General features: G+C 40.7%; 1 long non-coding RNA gene across 4 annotated transcripts; it reads left to right on the top strand.

Annotated features, from left to right (window-relative positions):
- Nucleotides 1-1,408: 1,408 nt before the first annotated feature.
- LOC147354363 (uncharacterized) lies at nt 1,409-12,581 on the top strand. 4 transcript variants are annotated; one of them, XR_015146365.1, is made up of 5 exons: nt 1,409-1,515; nt 1,876-1,965; nt 6,292-6,418; nt 6,893-6,987; nt 9,189-12,581. It is a non-coding gene; the product is annotated as an uncharacterized LOC147354363 (long non-coding RNA). The 4 variants fall into 4 exon arrangements; XR_015146363.1 differs by having other exon boundaries at nt 1,498-1,515; nt 9,428-12,581; XR_015146362.1 differs by lacking the exon at nt 1,409-1,515 and having other exon boundaries at nt 1,876-3,817; nt 9,428-12,581.
- The last annotated feature ends 1,944 nt before the right edge of the window (nt 12,582-14,525 follow it).

The following is a 14,525-nucleotide window of genomic DNA, read 5'->3' as shown; positions in this document are numbered from 1 at the left end:
TGGCCCAGGCTTGGCCAGTAAATCACTAAAGGACCTTGGTCAACTATTTTACCCTCTCTGTTTTTTTTTTTCTTTTTTTTAATCTATATTTATCTATTTGACTCCATGGCATCTTAGTTGTGGCTCATGGGATCTAGTTCCCTGACCAGGGGTCGAACGGAGCCTCCCTCCATTGGAAGCACAGAGTCTTAGCCACTGGAACACAAGGGAAGTCCCTCCTTTTATTTCTTCATCTATAATATGAGTGAGCTTGACTGTTTGAGATGTAATGATCAGCCAAGCTCTAAAATTCTGATTTCCTCTTGCTCCTCTCTGCCAGCCTTTAGAGGTGAGTTGAGTGACTCCTCATGCACCCTCTTTTCCCCCTCTCCTTCTATTTCCCTTCATCCATCACCTCTCAATTTTACCTTTGTCTCTGGTTCCAAGGGCCCCAGACGGTTCTTTGACCTCAGCACACCTCTGTCTGTATATTTCCGAAGCAGAGTGCAAGAGATGCAGCGACCTTTCCAGACTTAGTAAGGGCGGGACTGACTTTTGGATGACTGACCTACTTAGGAGCTGGAAAACGAATTTCAAGAGAAATCAAGGACTAACAGTGAAACCGATTAGCTGGCTTACACGCAGGATAACTGTGTGACTAATGACTGAGTGCCTGGTAGGGGGATTAGCTTATTAGGAGGCTGATTTACAGGGAGCCTAATTGGACTGATTAACAGGGCAGGCTGTGAAGGGGGTGGATTATCCGATTAAATGATTTATGAGGGGACTCACTGCAGACTCATCAGGGCACTAGCCTGATCCTCCGTTGACATAGAGACTGACGGTCTTATTGGCAGATTGGTGATCATCTGGCTGCTCTTCAGGCTGACCGGGTGACCCACTTGGTGGCAGGCTGACGAATACAGAGACAGGCTCCGGTGAACTGACTGACTAGCTGGTGAGCTGGCTCTCAGGGAGCCTTCCAACCTGATCCAGAATTGGCCCCGGGGGCCTCTCAGGCCGGACAGCCACCTTGGGAGGCCTCACCCACCTCCGGCCGCCTAACTGTCCAAGGGTCACAGTGACTGACAGAGATGCCCGACTCTCATGGAAGCCCAGTTCGGCCAGTGCCAGCGCAGGTTCTCCACTCAACAACTGACAGGAGAGCCAACAGCCGGAGTGCAGCCCCGTGAGGCCTCGTGAGGCCCCATGACGACCCATGTATCTACAAAAAGAAGGCTGTGTGGAAACCACCCTAGATCCTGGCTGCGTGCCTCCTGAGCGTGTGACGTAAGCGTATACCCGGCAGCCAATCAGCGACTGCACGGGCCTGTCTCCCAGCCAGTCAGTGACTGAGTGGTTTAGTTTGGTTCCTGAGAGGTAGGGTTGATGCTCAGAAAGTGAGAATTATTAGCGATGTACCCTTGTTATGGAGAAGGCAGTGGCACCCCACTCTAGTACTCTTGCCTGGAAAATCCCATGGGCGGAGGAGCCTGGTGGGCTGCAATCCGTGGGGTTGCGAAGAGTCGGACACGAGTGAGTGACTTCACTTTCACTTTCCACTTTTCATGCATTAGAGAAGGAAATGGCAACCCACTCCAGTGTTCTTGCCTGGAGAATCCCAGGGACGGCGGAGCCTGGTGGGCTGCCGTCTATGGGGTCGCACAAAGTCGGATACGACTGAAGCGACTTAGCAGCAGCAGCAGCAGCCTTGTTTATAATGACATAATGTGAAATTATTTGAAAACCAAAATGAATGTCATTCAGCTCTCAAATAATCCATACTATGCTTCGTTTCTAGTGTGTATGCAAATGTAGGTTTTTGATGGTTTGTGCTTCAGAGAAGAGAAGCCCTTCTATATTGTGTTGCAACCATTTATATCTATTCTCCATTAGGAGATGGACACCGTAATGTAAAGTGTACAATGAACATCTAACTGGAGGTGTTTGTTATTCGTGTCAAATATCCTTGGACGTCACCATGATGTAAGTAATCATGGAATCTTTTCATGTATTAAAGTAAGACAGATTGGTTCTAAATTTTCAATAGTTATGTCACTTGATTTGTGAGGAGAACACAATGATAGCTCACTAAGATATTGATGTTATGTTTATAATATCACCAGAAGTCATGAACATTAGTTGACAACATTGAAATAAAGACAGCTTCTGTGATAACCTAGAAATGTATGGAAAACCCTTCCTGAAAAAGTCATATAATTAGTGTATGTCTGTTTACTAGCTTCTGTTTTGTCAACCACAGAAATCACAGTTCTCGGATTGTTATATCAGGAAAATAAATAGCTTTCTCTACACTTGTAATTTGTATTTTAATCAATGATCACACAGTGAATTGTAAAATGTTTTATTTCAACTATTTGTGAAATTAAGACATGCTAATTAATAAAAAGTGAATGGTTTTTATTTTTTATTTTAATGAAGTGTTAACCCACCACCACCATTAACCTCTCCCACCTTATTAAAGGTTTCAGGGAAGAGATAACAACAATAAACTACTTGGTAGCACAGAGAGATAGCATCTGTAGAAATTAGTTTCCTTACTGGCTTTAAATCTCTAATAACGTCATATATTTTCCACCATTTCTACACTGTATCTTTTTCCCTCTCTGTAACTGAAGGGACATTGTGGTGGTTCTAATAAGAAGGATCATACAGAGTACTGTTGAGAGTCTACCTGAACTGCTCCATGCTGTTGCTGCCTCAGCATCTATCTGGGGAGCAGGCAGCCTGCAGGTCCTTGAACTCACACCAGCCAGTCCTGTGAGCACCTGCACTAGGTGACCCCCTTCCTTGAGATCAGCAGTCTTGCTGAACCCCAGGGTCTACTTCACAGTCCCCCCTTCAATGACACCCTCACAGCGCTCACTAGAATCCTGGTCTTTTTGGTTTGAATGGACCCATCCACGCTTGGCCTGGGGAGCCCACAGCACTTCACTCAGGGTCACTTAGAAAGGCCTGAATCCCAATTACTGCCTCTTTCTGTGCCTGGTTCTCGCCTTGACCTTCCTAAGAAATCCCTTCCCTAAACCCTACCCCACAGAGAAGTCTCAGGTGTGCTGAGTGTAAGGGCTCGACCTCAGGGCTCCTTAATGTGGGCCGTGAGGGAGAACCATCAGAACAAACAGGGAATTTGCTAAAGACTCATTTCATGGCCCCACTTCAGACCTGCAGATTCATAACTTCTTAGAGTGGGGATCTGACCTCAAGGGATTGTATACACTGAACTGGTTCAGAAAGAATCTTTATCCAAGTGGTTTCCACCTGGTTTCCTATCAGGATCACGTGACCAGTGTTAAGCGATAACCTCCCCGGTGCCCTCCCTACAGATTTCTTTGTCGGTCCTGGGGGAGCATCAGTGTGGTTTGTAGGAAGTGCTCCAGGGGCTTCTAAGGGGAGGCCTGGGTTAAGGACATGGCTCCTGGTCCATTTGTGAGAGCTGAGGCCCAGCTTCAATCAGGAGAGGCAGCAGGGTTGGCCTAGCTGGATTTGGACCGGGGAAGTCAGTCAGCTCACACGGTCTGTGTGAGCTCAGGGTGAGGAGCTCTCTCTAAGGAGAGAACAATCAAGAAATAAGTTCACAGGCTGGTCTCTAGGTAGGAAGTGATTGTTGCTGAATCTCTCCTGAGACAGGACAGGAGAGGTGGGTCTTTTCAGCTTTTCAAGGTCCTTCTGTCTGTAGTTGTGGTGGTTGCAGGTTATAGAGCTGTGCGGATGCCTTTGAAGGTATTTTCTCAAGATGCAGAGGTGTGTTTGCTACATAACATCCCCAGAGAAGACAGAGCAGGAGGAAGAAGAGGAGGAAATGGCAGCTTCTCAGGTACATGTCCTGTCCTGGGTCTGGGGCTGTGTCTGCTTTTCCTGCTGAAATGCCTGGACTGAGAGAACCTACAAACCTTTAATTCTCTACTCATATTTTTTTTGGCCTGGGATGTTTGTTTTCAACTATTTACTTTTTCCTACAATAGTGAAGACCAGCTCTTCTCCCTGATGTCCCAGAGCCTTTTCTTCATTGTCTGTATCCCAGCTTTGTATAGAAAATGAATTCTCAGAGTGAATTAGTGATGAATTCTCAAAGTGAATTAGTGATGAATTCTCAAAGTGAATTAGAGACTTGCAACTCGTGAATATATTCCCTTTGTGAGAGATCAACACTGAGAGGTACTGGTATCCAAGATTCCCATGGGGATGTGGTTTGGTGTTGGGCTCTTAGGAAAGTAGAGGAAATGCAGTGATGAGTTTACATCTGGATGCAACTTCAGCTCTTTAGAACAGAAAGAAAATGCAGTTATAAATAGAATGAACTCAGTGATCCAGAATTTTTCAGATAATTTTGAAACAAAAAATAATAGTGTAGTGTCTATATTATTAAAATGACTCGCTGTTAAAATATACTCATAGGATACAGAACAGGGGAGGTATATATGAAGTGAAATTTTTAGAAACTGACATTTTTCAGGGTCAGTTCCGATCACTGCTCCATTTATCCCATTACACTGCATGTTACCTCCATCAGGTACTTCTGTGAGATTCCAGCATTACGATGTTAGCATTTTTTTCTCTTTACCTTTAATAAAGATTTAGGATGATTTCGGGAGGGACCTGCACCAGCCCCCAGTTACGGTGGAAATCCGCACCTTCTTAGTCTGTCTTTGCTTTGAATAATGAACACACCTGTGTTTAGTGGGGATATTGGATTTTGGGAGTGGAGGTTTCCTCACTCAAGCCCAGGTCGGTAGTTTCCGTTACACTCCACCCTCATCTCTCAGACATGATCTTATCACCTCTTTTTATTTTCCAAAGCACTTACAATAATCATATTCCTAATGTTAAATTTCTAAAATATAGCTAAAATGAATGGATTATGATTTATTAAAGTTTATTTAATTTAATTTCTAAAAGTAGAAGGTTATAGTTAGACCTGAAAAGCACCATGAACCAATTCAACATAATTAAGATTTATATAATTTGTATACAACAGTAGGATACAAATTCTATTTGACTTCCAATAGCCTGTAAACTAGGAGACACTGGAACATATGTGCTAAGTCACTTCAGTTGTATCTGACTCTTTGTGACCCCATGGACTGTAGCCTCCCAGGCTCTTCTATTCTCCAGGCAAGAATACTGGAGTCGGTTGCCATTTTCTTCTCCAACTGGAACATATCTCAGTACATAAAACAAGGTACAAAAATTTCATGGTCTAAAGTTTTTGAAATCATAGAGTCTGTTCTCTTATCAATGTGGAATTGTCTTACCCTAGAACAAATATCAAAAGATGTTTTCAAGTGCAGTCTGACATTTACCAAGAGAGATCCTTGACTTAGCCATTGAAAACCTCAATAAAGTTAGAAGACAGAAAAAAATGTGTTTTTTAAAAATAAATTCTAGTCCATATCAACTAAAGAAAACCCAAGCTCTACCATTTACTGAATACCTGACAAAATATTCTAAAATAAGTGTTACAGCAATATTATTGATCTAAATTATTTATGTGGCTCATTCAAGACTATGTAAAAACTTTTAGAAAGATATATGGTATATACTAAATATCAACAGGACTGTTTTTTTCTATGCTTACTATTCTATTAAACCTGTAAAATCTGTAAAATATGTACAGTTCAATATTAACTATGACTTCTTACCTGGCTGTTCAAGTCTTTGCACTCCCATGGACTATACAGTCCATGGAATTCTCCAGGCCAGAATACTGAAGTGGGTAGCTGTTCCCTTCTCCAGGGGATCTTCTCAACCCAGGGATCGAACCGAGGTCTCCCACATTGCAGGCAGATTCTTTACCAGCTGAGCCACCAGAGAAGCCCTACCTGGCTGTTCTACGTCTGTGCTACTCACAATGCCATTCATGAACCTGAGATTCAGTTAGAAGTGAGCTTGTTAAAGAACAACAACTCTGGCCCCACTCCAGAATTCCTGAATTAGAATCTCCTTTTAAAAAATGTTCCCAGTTTGGAGAAAACTATTCCCAGTTTGGTTGATAGACAATTTATCCTGTATTACACAAGAACAACACTCTAAGTAAACTTGCCTCTATAGATCACATCATACCATAGTTTTTTCCCAAAAAAAAAAAGGGTCTCTACAGTAGTTTTGTGAATCGTATACCATCTTCTTTTTTTCTGGGGTTAGAAATATGGTAGAGAATATTAGTGTGGAAAATCTTATTCTTGTGTAATACCAGACATTCTCCTGAATCAAAATCATTTCTCTTGCTGGTTTCATCTTGGGTCACATAAGGAAGTGACAGCCATATGGCATATGTACTTTGTATTTCAGGGATGGCTGACATTCCAGGATATAGCCATAGACTTCACTCAAGAGGAGTGGGAGTGCCTGGACCTCGGTCAGCGGGAATTGTACAGAGACATGATGCTAGAGAAGTACGGGAACCTGGCCTCCTTGGGTGAGGATAACTGCCTTCAGAATCCCTTATCCACCCACTGGGTTATGGTTCCTGCATTTCCAGAATGTCTCCTGGAATCTTCTGCTTCTTATAATAGAGTTTCAGATCCCTGCTTTCTAGGAAAAGAATGGGAGTTTGTGAGGTTAGAAAGACGTCATGATGATTCTTTATTATTCCACCCTTCCTCTTTCTTGAGATAATCTGCCTCCTTCTCTCTAGATTACTAGGAATTTTATAAGTTCAGTGGTATAAAATAGTTGTTCCTTGTCTCTACTACTAACTTTTCCCTAGTAGTACTAGACCAGAATCTCAGGATCTGTTCTTTATGTTTTTGTTAGTGTTTATAGGTGCTCTCAATAAAGTATTTGGGGAAATCAGTTTTCTAGGCTGTGTCAATATTCTACCACACCTTGTCTTCTCACCTGAATACGTATTGGAATGGAAACTGATGAATCTCCTTTCTCTGATGAACAGGACTTGTGTCTCTAAGCCAGACCTGGTCACCTTTCTGGAGCAAAGGAAGGATTCCAGGAATATAAGGAGAGTGGAGACAACACCCATACACCCAGGTATGTCTGAATGGATGGAGCCTATGACAGGTGAGAGGTCCAAGGATCAGTGAGGAAGTCGTCCTTTGTCATGTGGTTTGGGAAGATCTGCTTCAGTGGAAATGATTTTGGAGAAGTCTGGGTTTATTTCTGTTGCTGTCATAGATGGATATCACCTTCCTCATTCTGTCTCTTTAATCATTCATGAATTCATCTCCAGTGATTACTTATCTCATTCACAGCGAGAACTGAAATTCTCCCCTTGGCCTGTGACAACGTGCATGAGTTGGCTGCTCTTTCATTTCTTGGGGATCCTAGGAAAACTGTGTTCATTTCTGAGTAACTCTATGACACTCCTTTTAAAGTTCATTTCTACCTCTAGACAGAAGTGTTTGGGTGGAGTTGTAGACAAACTGCCAAAGTTCTAGAAATACTGGGGACAGACATTTGTTTTCTGCCTTATAATTTCTAATCCACTGGGAACTATAAATATGGCCTTATAAATTTCATACTCAAATAATTTCTTCACTGCATAAAGCCAAATCTCTCTAAAATGAGAAAATGCAAATCCCAGGTGTATTTCAAAGTTTCTTTTTTCTTTATATAAACTCATGTTAAATATCTTAAGTGTATTTGCCCCAATTTGTCAATGTTAAAATACTTTAATATATTCATTTAACTCAAAGAATGTTAAAATAAATTGGCATGAGAGCTTAGAACATTTTCTACCATATTTTTTCTGGTTGTTTCTCACTATTAAGCTTTTTAGATTATGTGAAGAAATCTTTAAAAAAATTTTATTCGAGTATAGCTGTTTTACAGTGTGCTGCTGTACAGCAAAGAGAATCATATATATATATATATACTTTTTTAGATTTCCTCCCCACTTAGGTCTCCACAGAGCGCTGAGTAGAGTTCCTTGTGTTCTTACCACATTTTTAAAGTCTCACTTCTTATTTGATTTCATAAGAACTACTACTTTATTGAGTTTATCTTGTTTGTTATGAAGCATCCCAGGACTTTATCCTATACATCTTCACTTTCTGATTAGCTCTATGCTAATATCACTTATGATTTTTAGATTCAAACATCTAATAGAATATGCTCAAGTAAAAACACATGTGGTAAAAAGTGGGTTAAAGAATTAATAGGCACCTAGTAATTATGAAAATGTTTGGTATCTCAATTTAAGATTACTTAAAGCAAATGATTACTTAAAGTAATCATTAGATTGTAATCATTAGTAATCATTAGATTAACTATCTATTCTTAATTTAGTTGTAGGTTTTTATCTTGGTCCTTTCTCTACAACATATTTCTTTTTCATTCTTCATCTCATTTTGTGAAATTTTCTGTGCTTGTGGTCTCAGACTCTGGCCTGGTCCAGCTCCCTCAAGTACAAGCTCACAAAGTCTCCAGCTGCTAAAGCTACACCTATCAGGACTGTGGGAGTCCTTACTGTCTAATCAGGCTTTCTGTAGGTGCTGAGTTGACAAAGCCAATTGTGGGGGTATAAAATCGTGGTCTGTGCAGCTGTGAGATTTCACTTTTCTTCCTTAGATGTATGACCATGGGGCTCAGCTGTGTTTTCCGCCCCCCCAGTGCGCGTGGGCCACCTACAGGCACCTGCTCCTCGGGCTGCCCTGGAGCACAGGAGTCCACGCTGGTGGCGAGGGTCATAGGGGAGGAGGCAGCAGGGTTGTGAGATCACCCAACCCTGTGGGAGTCCTTGCTAGTGCCTGGCCAGGAGGGGCTGGCATAGGAGGAGAGGGGCTGCAATGGTGGTTCTTCCCTTTGGGCATCACTCAACAACGCTGCTCTGCTTCTCTGGTGGTTCAGGCTTCCTCCACAAGCATCCTGTTTGCAGAGCTCCTCCCTCCCTCCTGTCCCCTCAGGATGTCTCCTCACGGCCAACCGCAGTCCTCTGCCTGGGTCTGCTCTCCAAACCCCACATTTCAGGACCCAGCCCTCGTGTGCAGTGGTGGACTCCCCGCTCAGGCTTGGGGAGCAGGGCTGTGGTTAGTACCGTCTGTAGCGGCCTCACTCTGTCCTGCCTGCCTCTAACAGGTGCTGCCTCCTCTTCCCATAAGAGAATGAGGCTCCCTTCTGTCCCAGTGAGCTCCCCCAAGGGTTGCAGGTCCCATCCCACTTCCTCTCCTCTTCCCTTTCCTTCATTTTCTTTGGTCCCACCTGGCTAAACAGAATCTTTCTTGTCCTTTTAGGTGTCCACGGTCCTCTGCTAGTGTTCAGGAGGAGCTGCGTGAGACTTAATCCATTTCTAGATGTATTGATGCATTTATGTATAAAGATGAATTCCATGTCTTCCTAATCCTCTGTCATTTTGACTCCTTCCTTCTCTGTTTCATTCTTAATCTAGCTAAGGGTGTATCAGTTTTATGTAAACTGTAAACTATATTCACTGAGAATAGTAAGTAGAATAACTTGTTATTTGCCCTTTCAGCTGCGTCTTCTCTACACACCCAGTGTGTGATGCCAAGAAATCCAGGCTTTGAAGATTTATGTCCAATAGAAAACCTATAAATATATGAAATATTTCACCTTGTAAATTTACATTTAATGAAAGACTGGGAACATACACGGGCATGTGAAGGACAGAGAGGATGTTATGATGGACATAACCCAACTGGGACAGTTTCTCATAATGTAAACATTACTGCCAAGAGAAATCAAGGTTGTGAATCAAACTGGGAAAAAGACCAATTTAAGTCACTAACATCTGCAGAGAAGTGTATGTTTGTCAGCAAAGACCCACATCGTTTTTTGACATATACATGTTCTCTGAAAGGAACTGTGGAAAATCTGGAAAGTCATCTAGTCTCTACTGCAGATAATCATTCAAACCACTCTAAATGCAATATTCAATTAAACATACATTCAAATATGTCTGAAGACCAGAAATTTAAAAAAGAGGGAAAAGATTCCCAGTGTAATCAACTTGAGAGATCCTTTAGCAAGGGTTCAGTATTCTTCAAACAACAGATATTTTTTCCCTTTTCCAAAATCTGCAATGTTGATAATACTGGAAGAGACTTTATTCAGACATCAATGGTCAATGCATATGGGGGTGTAGTTAACGCAGGACAACTTTTCATGTATCATAAAATGAGTAAGGCTTTAAGCAAGAGCTCTACCCCCAATAATTACAAGAGTCTTTATGATGGGGTATGATGGGGTGAGAGAGTATTTATTCAATGAAACTGGACATAACACTGACCAAGGCTCAAGTCTCATGAAACACCAGGGAAATCAATTTTTAAACAATGATTCTGGAAGTAATAAATGTAGGAATATCTTTTATCAAAGAGCAGATGTTTCTCTGTATAAAAGTGTGGATATTGGAAAGAAGGCTTATAATTGTAGTGAATATAGTAAAGTTTGTAATCAGTCTTGTAAACTTAGACAACAGCAGAGTATTGAGAATGTGGAGAAACATTACAAGAGTAACACATGTGGGAAAATAGTCACTAAATCATTAAATGTAAGTAGCCATAGGAAAATCCATACAGAAAGGAAGCCTTTCAAATGTACAGAGTGTGGCAAAGCCTTTATCTGTTCCTCGTGTCTTACTCAACATCAACAAACCCATACTGGGGAGAGACCTTATAAATGTAAGGAATGTGGGAAAGTCTATACCTGTTGCTCAAATCTTACTCAACATCAGGTAATTCATACTGGGGAAAAGCCTTACAGATGTAGAGAATGTGGCAGAGCCTTTAATAGGTGTTCATATCTCACTATGCATCAGCGAATTCATACTGGGGATACTCTATACAAATGTAGAGAATGTGCCAAAGCCTTTATCTGTGGCTCACATCTTATTCAACATCAGCAAACTCATACTGAAAAGAAGCCTTATAAATGCACAGAATGTGACAAGTCTTTTAAGCGGTGTGGAAGCCTAACTCAATATCACATAATTCATACTGGGGAGAAGCAGTATAAATGTACAGAGCGTGGCAAAGCCTTTAGGCACAGCTCAAGTCTTACTCAACATCAGCGAATCCATACTGGAGAGAGACCTTATAAATGTAAATATTGTGGCAAAGCCTTTAATTGTAAATCACATCTTACTCAACATAAGCAAATTCATCCTACAAGGAAGGCTTATAAATGTACTAAATGTGGTAAACCCTTTAATCAGAAGTCAACTCTTTCTAGACATCAGATAATTCATACTTGGAGAGAAACCTTATAAATGTAAGGATTGTAGCAAAGCCTTTAATTGTAAATCACATTTTACTCAACATGAGCAAATTCATCCTACAAGGAAGCCTTATAAATGTATAGAATGTGGTGAAGCCTTTAATCAGAGGTCAAGTCTTTCTAGACATCAGATAATTCATACTTGGAGAGAAACCTTATAAATGTAAGGATTGTGGCAAAATCTAACCAAATTTCAAGCCTTACCAACATCAGCAAATTCACATTGGGCAGAAATCATCCAGATGTAAAGAAACGTGGCAAAGCCTTTACCCAAAGCTCAAGTCTTGGTCAGCCTCAGAGAATTCATCCTTCAGAGAAACTGAAAAGCCTAAACATAAGGAAAGTGGCAAAGGCTGTCATCACTCTCACCTCACTCATCATCAGAGAACACGTACTGGAGAGAAACCCTGGTAATATAATAAGTGATGAAAGAGGTTTGTCCTAAATACACACTTTAGAAAACATGAGCCTGTGTTTATATAAGAAAGATATGTGAGTGATGTAAAAACACATGTAGGAAAGTATTTAATCAATCATCAAATCTAAATAGGTATCAGAGAATGTATACTAGAAAGCATTTCATCACTGCTCTTCTCTGAATTCACTCTAAAGAAGAATTACTGTACATAAACTTATGTTTTTTATGGTTGATGCCCCAAAGATAAGAGAAGCCCTTGTGTATTAGGTGGGCATGATTTATATTTATTCTTCATTAGAAGATTAAGGACACAGTAATGTAAAATGTACAGTGAACATCTAAATGGAGGCGTTCTGTCATTGAAGTTAAACATCCCTGGAGGTCACCATGATGTTGGTGATCAGGGAATGATTCTGTGTATTAAAGTAAGGCAGGTTTGTTCTAAGTTTTCACTAGTTATGTCACTTGTTTTTTAAGGATGAAACAATGACAGTTCACTGAAATCTTGGTATATCTTTATAATATCACCGAAATCTTGATGTATCTTTATAATATCAATAGTTCACTGAAATCTTGATGTATCTTGATAATATCAACAGAAATATATCAATAATAACAGTTCACTGAAATCTTGATATATCTTTGTAATATCTTTATAATATCAACAGAATATTAGTTGACATGGCTGAAATATTGACATCTTCTCTGATACCCTAGAAAAGAACTGGACACTCTTCCTGGAAAAGTCATGTGATTAACATAGGTTCCTGTTTGTGAAACAATTAGCCTCCATTCTGTACACCATAGAAATACTTTTCTCAGATCATTATATCAAAGGCATGAATATCTTTCTCTGTGCTTGTAATTGGTTATTTTGATCAAGGATCCCACAGTGAACTGTAAAAGGTTTTATGTCAACTGTATGTGCTATTAATATATGTTAATTAATAAAACTGAGTGGTCTTTAGTGATACAGTTGATGTGGAATGAAGTGTTAACCCACCACCAACTTTAACCTCTCCCACCTTGTTTAAGGTTGCAGGGAAGAAATCAAGCATCAACTATTTGCTGCCCTTAATCCTCAAATAATGTCACATATTTTCCATAATTTCTACAATGTACCTTCCCCCGGCCCCTCTCTATAACTGCGGGGACGCTGTGACGGTTCTAATAAGAAGGACCATACAGAGTACTGTTGAGAGCTTCCCTGACTGCTCCGTGCTGTTGCTGCCTCAGCGTCTGTCTGGGGAGCAGGCAGCCTGCAGTTCCTTGAACTGACACCAGCCAGTCCTGTGAGCACCTTCACTAGATGACCCCCTTCCTTGAGACCAGCAGTCTTGCTGAAGCCCAGGGTCTACTTTACAGGCCCTCTTTCAATGACATTCTCACAGCGCTCACCAGAATCCTGCTCCTCTTGGTTTGAATGGACCCATCCACGCTCAGCCTGAGGAGCCCACAGCACTTCACCCAGGGTCCCTTAGAAAGGCCTGAACCCCAAGTACTGGAGCTTTCTCACCCTGGTTCTAGCCTTGACCTCCCTCAGGGGGCCCTCAAGGTTTGCTGTTAATTCACTCACGACCTTGAGTAATAAACTCATCTGCATCAATTTCCATTGTGCTTTTTTGTTGAACTGAGACTCTCCATTCCTGCTGGAGGTTCCTTTTAACAAATGTAAATTTAAGAAAGTCACAAAAATATAATTAAAGCCATATTTATCAAAATCTGGAATCATATTTATTCAATTTTATGCTTTTTTTCTTTGCACATATTCTTTGTCTCAACTTATGGAACACAGTATTTCATGGCTTTGACCTACACTGAATGCAAAATGTAAATATACGAAGGTATATTTTAAGAGTATGAAACCTAGGAAGAAGAGTAGTGTGGGTATATGTGTTATACACATGTCTTTTGTAGAGTTTAGAAATGTTAAATCAAAACTGGTCATTCCAAAACTTTTGATGAGTTACTAACTAAAAACCTTAGATTCAGAAAGTAAATCTAATTTGTTTACTTTTCATTGAATTCATTTCTGCCATATTTCATGAATCCTTGTTTTGAGATTCTTTCCATGCAGATCCCGTTTTGCTTACTGGCCTGTTAATTATGAAAAATCTATTTTGTGGGGTTTTTTTTAGTTCAAAATTTATGAACTTTACTTATCTGCTCAAGGATTTTAAGAACAGCTTTTATTAAATTTCATGGAGGTCAGAAATTAGTTTCAAGATGAGATTAATTTCCCCATAAGCATATTAATTTGATCTTGTTTAATATGTTCCATTACTTCCTTCTTAATTTGAGAGGAACACTAAGAGAATCTTTTTTTTCTGATTGTTTCTTTCATTTCTTATAATTGACTTCATCAGGGTTAAACAGTTTATTGTGACAATTGATCAGGAGAAAATCCAGAAATTTCATAAGTGATTGTGTTGCTTAGGCAATTATAAGAAGTGAACAAATACACTGAAGCTGATGGGTGCATGATAGAGTATCTGTAATTAAAAGAAAAATACTTCAGGGGCTTCCCTAGTGGCTCAGTGCTAAAGAATCTGCCTACTAAGGCAAAGAGTCAGACATGACTGAGCAACTGAACAACAAAAACAAGGCAGAAGACACAGGTTCGATCCCTGATCTGGGAAGATCCCTCATCAGTTCAGTTCAGTTGCTCAGTCATGTCCGACTCTTTGCGACCCCATGAACCTCAGCACGCCAGGCCTCCCTGTCCATCACCAACTCCCAGAGTTCACTCAAACTCATGTCCATTGAGTCGGTGATGCCATCCAACCACCTCATCCTCTGTCGTCCCCTTCTCCTCCTGCCCCCAATCCCTCCCAGCATCAGAGTCTTTTCAAATGAGTCAGCTCTTCACATCAGGTGGCCAAAGTATTGGAGTTTCAGCTTCAACATCAGTCCTTCC

Source organism: Bos grunniens, chromosome 18, assembly GCF_055505025.1.
Source record: "Bos grunniens cultivar Pamir isolate PY7600 chromosome 18, Bosgru_T2T1.0, whole genome shotgun sequence".
NCBI classification, from domain to species: Eukaryota; Metazoa; Chordata; class Mammalia; order Artiodactyla; family Bovidae; genus Bos; species Bos grunniens.
The sequence above is the reverse complement of the archived record's forward strand: the minus strand, read 5'-3'. Positions and strand labels throughout refer to the sequence as shown.